This window comes from Enhydra lutris, unplaced genomic scaffold, assembly GCF_002288905.1.
Source record: "Enhydra lutris kenyoni isolate GAN:26980312 unplaced genomic scaffold, ASM228890v2 scaffoldscaffold2, whole genome shotgun sequence".
NCBI classification, from domain to species: domain Eukaryota; kingdom Metazoa; phylum Chordata; class Mammalia; order Carnivora; family Mustelidae; genus Enhydra; species Enhydra lutris.
The window spans coordinates 49850276-49856016 of NW_019154086.1; the positions used below are offsets into that span (position 1 = coordinate 49850276).

Sequence of the window (5741 nt, forward strand, 5' to 3'; positions counted from 1 at the left end):
TCAGTGTGGTCTTGAAGAACAAGTGGTTTATTGATCATCAGAGAAGTTTCCACATAGAACAGTACAAGTAAGAGCACAAAAGCAAAAGATATGGGCGTAGTTCAGGTTGCCTGGAGTTCAGTATATATGAAGGAAGCCTTGTGCAATAATGAAAGCACTGAGAGCAGATCATGAAATGTATTCGGTGTCCAAGTAAAGAGCTCAGTCTTAAGAATGAAATAAAGTTTCACTGAATTTTTGAGGTAGGAGATGGTGAATATTGCATCTATATATTGTTAGCATATCGCTTGTTTCTTTCTTTATGTCTACTTTTCTGGAATGTAATAGTTGTGATTTGCCTTTCTTCTTTTCTTTCTTTTTTTTTTTTTTTTAAATAAGATTTTTATTTATTTGAGAGAAAGAGAGAGCGCGCGCAAGCAGGGCAGCTGAAGAGGTAGAGGGAGAAGAAGAAGCAGACTCCCTACAGGACAGAGAGCTTGATTCCAGGTCATGACCTGAGCTGAAGGCAGACACTTAACCAACTGAGCCATCCAGGTGTCCCTGCCTTTCTTCTTTTGTTTAACTATATAATTTATCATCCTATCATATTTATTTTTTCCATATTTTTTAAGGACACAAATATGTGTGTTCCTATTCCTCTGTTACTCCTGGTTTGCCACTAGAAGAAAAACATCTAGTTTCTCTTCAGACTCTTGACTTGGGGAAATATCCTCCAGGCTTATGGTTACTTCTATGTTGTGAAGTTAACATTGAAAAGAGATATTTTCTAGTTTTGCCCACCAGAAATAATAATACCTCAGTGGTAACAAGGATACCTAGCATCTAGTTCTAGGTTTATCAGTACCATTCTGTTATAAAAGGAACCAGGCTCCTTGAAAGAGTGGTTGATTCTAGAGCTGAGGTAGGGAAAATCCAAGGTAGTTATAGAATTAATGAAAATCTAATCCACACACCTTTTGGATTCAGGAACTCTTGTCTATTTTAGAAGATAGATCCTGTGTTTTGAACTTGTGCTTATAATAATTTTTCCTCCTTATTCTATCTAGAATTTATTTCATTTCATAAATAAAACCCTTTTTATTTTGAAATAACTCAGATTTACGAATTAATTGGAAAAACAGTACAGAGATTCCTATTTACCCAGCTTCTCCTAAGGATAACATCTTCTATAACCACAGCACGATTATCAATACTATTTTCTAAATTACATCCTTTATTTGATACTCACCAGTTTTTTAAATTAATGTCATATTTTATGTCTCAAGATTCAATCTAGGATCTCTTATTGCATTTAATAATTGTATCTCTTTAGTTTCCTCTAATACCTGACAGTTCTTCAGTCTTAACTTTTTTTGACTTGTGGACTTAAGAGTTTTGAAGAGTAGTGATTTGTTATTTTGTAGAATGTTCCCCAGTTTGGATTTGCCTGATTTTTTTTTTCATAGCTACTAGGCTATGCATTTTTAAGAAGCATTCCACAGAAATGATGTAGCTTTCCTACTGCAGTATATTAGTAGTTCCATATTTTTTTTTAATTTGGAATTTTAATTATGTACATAAATAGCAACATGAGAATGAGTTCTAAGGCTAGACATTCTCTCTAGGTGAAAGGATTTCCGATTAGTCTACTTGTAGTATGGCATCACCCTAGATAACAAAGAAGCCTAGCATAGTTTATCCTGAAGAAGAAAGCCAATTTACTACGTTCAGTACTGACTTCTCTGCCATTTTTCTGTAGAAATACTGGTTTACTACATGGAATTTCCAATGTTGACCTATAACTGATTAAAATGAGCAGAGCATGGAGTATTGTATTTATTTCCAGGTGAATTCTTCACATTTTCTGGCTTTTGAAAGTTCTCCTTCCACAAATCTTCTATGACTATGTATCTTTGTAAACCCCAGTCATATAATTTCTCCCCACTGACCTGAACAAATACGATGGCTTGTTGTGGATAATAAAGAGAGGCAGCAAGTCCCATGAATTCAGGTGGATATACCAGCTTCTTTATTTTTGAGCCTCTAGCCAAAAGAAGTCCAACAATGCCAGGAAAACCGATAACACCAAGTCTTGGAAAAAATCCAGAAGGTGCATTTTGGAGATATTCATAGCTGCCTAACCCCCATTGAACCAAGCTCTGCATCTTGGGCTTAGTTTGTGAGTACATTTCCTGACACCAGCTTGTATATGGCTCACAATAATGTCAGAGATGTGAAATGCTTTCTTCAAGTGGGGTCCTTGGCTCTTCCACATATTTAGACTGACCCTCAGGAATGGAGCAGAATGAAAGCTCATTAACTTTCACAGAAGCTTTGTGAGGTGAATCCTTTTTAGGTGACACACAGACTTTGAAGGTGAGCAGGCTCAGGCTGGCCGGCCCCACAGCCCTCTGAATTACCTTGAACATGTTGCTGGCAGAGGTGCCTCGGTGGGGTGACCAGCAGTTCCATATGTTGATAGAACTTACTACTAGTTATGTCATGTTAACCTAAATCACTTAGTTAAGTTGGTGTCTTCCAGGTTTTTCCATTGTACTGTTACTACTTTTTCCCTTCATAATTAGTAAATATTTGGAAGAGATGCTTTGAAGCTATGCAAATATTTTATTTCTCCTTAAACTTTTATCAGCAGATCTTGTTGTTCTAGTGATAATGTTCTTTTTCCCTAAATTACTTATATATTTATTAATTGGGATGCTTCTGTAAGGAAGAGCTGTTCCTGCTTCCCCTTTAGTTTATTGCATCAACCATTTATTTTTGTCAGTATGGACTTGTGGCTACTAATTTTTCAATCCCAACCCAGTTCTATTGCTATTGATTTTTTTGCTCAAATTTTTCCAATTTTGGCCTGTGAGTGCTCTTACAGGTTGGCTCTTGTGTCCCTTTCAAATATTCTCATCCTCTTCCTACCCCTTTTTTGAGTACTTCCTTACTTCCTAGACCACTAGGATGTTTTACTCATCATGAATTTTCCCTGCCATGATTCCCTGCCCCAGCTCTGGAATGAACCACTTCTCTAAGAAGTCTGCTTCCTCTGATCGGAAAATAGTACTTACAAACCAAGATCTAAATGCTAGGTGTGCATATCGCTATTGAGGTATCATTGTTCTCAACAGAGGTGAGAAATAGTTATATGTGTACTAAGTCACATGCACATACTACGTATCTATTTATATGTCAGTCCTTCTGAATAGATATTAGAAAATAAACCACCCACAAAATTTCATGAATTCACACTGATACCTCTAATTCCAGTCTAACAAGCCCAAGTTGGTTCTAGCAATTCACCTTATTTGTAACTTATTCCCCACCCCACCCCCCCACCCCCCCCCCCCCCCACCCCCCGCCGCAAGTAAGAAGCTGGCTGTCACTGTTTACACTTACTTATTGTTTAACATAGAAAGTAGTTTCAGAATTACTAACTCATACCGCTGTGAAAACCAAGTTAATGAGGTGTTTATATACAGTTCTTTTTGTCTTTAATTTTTATAATATCCAGTCAAAACAATGATTTTCAAAGTCACTTTAAGCCCTCTCATTTCTTCCCAACCATTTCAGTGGGGTTATTTCATGCATTTGAATCATACAGTTAAATGCATTTGTCACAGTCTGCATTTCATTGTATTGCTCTTCTCAGTCTGGTCGATATTTTTAAAATTTGAATGAGTAAAATTTGAAAGAGTAAAATTTACTCTTTGTGATACACAGTTCTGTGGTCTCTGAAAAATGCACAAAATACCAAGGAGTGGAATTTCATTACCCCAAAAGTTTTCTTTTTCTTTTTTTTTTTAAAGATTTTACTTATTTATTTATTTGTCAGAGAGAGAAAGAGAGAGAGCATGTGTACAAGCCCACAGAGCAGCAGGCAGAGGAGGAGAGACAAGCAGGCTCCCTGCGGAGCAAGGAGCCCCATGCAGGACTCAATCCCAGTATCCTGGGATCATGACCTGAGCCGAAGGCAGATGCTTAACCTACTGAGCCACCCAGAAGTCCCCCAAAAGTTTTCTTTTGATGACATTTTTTAGCCAATTCCTTCCCTATACAACCCCTGATAACATTTATTGAAGTTTCAGTAGCTTTGCCTTCTCTAAAATTTTATATAAGTAGGATCATACAATATATAAACTTTTGGGTCTGGCTACTTTCTTTTAATAAAATCCATTTAAGATTCATACATGTTGGTTTTCAATCAGTTGTTCTTTTCTATTGTTGTGTCATGTTTCCTTGTGTGGGGCTGTTTGCTCATCATTTACTTGTTGAAGGCCATGAGGGCTGTTTCCAGGTTTTTGCAATTATGAATAAAGCTGCTATACATGTTCATAGATAGATTTTTGTGTAAATATATTTTCATTTCCTTTGGGTGCATGCCTAGGAATGCAATTGTTAGGTTGAACAGTAAGTGTATGTATGGGTTGTTTAAAAAAAAAAAAAAGAAAAAAAAGAAGCTGAACTGTTTTTTGAAATAGCTATACTATTTTGCATTTCTACTGGCGATGAATGATAGTTCCATTTGTTCTGCATCCTAACTGGCACTTGTGTTTTCTGTTGTTTTGGTTTTAAATATGGTCATTATAATAGATAGGTAGTCGTATTCCATTGAGGTTTCAATTTGCATTTCCCTAATGGTAATGATGTAGAGCATCTTTTCATATATGTATTTACCAACTATATGTCTTCCATGGTTAATACCTTTACAGGATTTTTGCCCATTTGTACTGGGTTGTTTATTTTCTTATTGTTGAGTTTTGAGAGTTCTCTACATATTATTAATATATGTTCTTTATCAGATATGCAGTTTTCAAATACTTTCTGCTAGTCTATGGCTTGCCTTTTTATTCTCTTTTCATGTTTTTCATGGAGCAAACAGTTATAATGAAGTACAATTTTTCAGGATTTTTAAAATGGGTTGTGCTTTGGTATTATATCTAAGAATTCTTTGCCAGATTCGAGTTCATGAAGATTCTTTCCTATATTTTCTTCTAGAGTTTTATAATTTTATTTTTTAGGTTTAGTTCTGTGATCTATTTTGACTTATTTTGTGTAAAACATTTGGGGGTATGTTTAAGGTTTATTTTTATGCAGATGGATATGTAATTGTTCTGTTACACTTTTGAAAAGATTATTCTTTTTTTCAGTGATTTGGTTTTGCACCTTTATTTAAAAAAATTAGTTGGCTATATTTATGTAGGTCTATTTCTGGGCTCCATATTTCAATTCCATTGATTTTTTTTTTTTTTTTTTTTTTTTTTTGGTGCTCATTCTTTTGCCACACCACATTGTTTTGCTTTATAGTAAGAAATAATGAGAAACATCTAACTTTATGTCCATTGTCTAAAATATTTTGACTACTCTATTTTCTTTGAATTTCCATATACGTTTTAGAATCAGCTAGTTGATATCTTCTCAGTTGATACTTTATCAAGTTGAAAGAGATCGATATCAGTATTGAGTTTTACAATCTAAGAACGGAATACATCTCTCAACTTACTTAAAATTTTTTTTTTAATTTTCCCTCATGTTTTGTAGTTTTAATCATTTAGAGACTGATGATGGATTTGATAGATTCAGATCTAAGTACTTTACTTTTGGTAGTGTTTTAAGTGGCATTTAATAATTTTAAATTCAAAATGTTCTGGGACGCCTGGGTGGCTCAGTTGGTTAAGCAGCTGCCTTCAGCTCAGGTCATGATCCCAGCGTCCTGGGATCGAGTCCCACATCGGGCTCCTTGCTCATCAGGGAGC

At 35.4% G+C, this 5741-nt stretch overlaps 1 pseudogene; it reads right to left on the reverse strand.

Annotated features, from left to right (window-relative positions):
• Window positions 1-1775: 1775 nt before the first annotated feature.
• LOC111146297 lies at window positions 1776-2408 on the reverse strand (annotated as a pseudogene).
• Between the last annotated feature and the right edge of the window lie 3333 nt (window positions 2409-5741).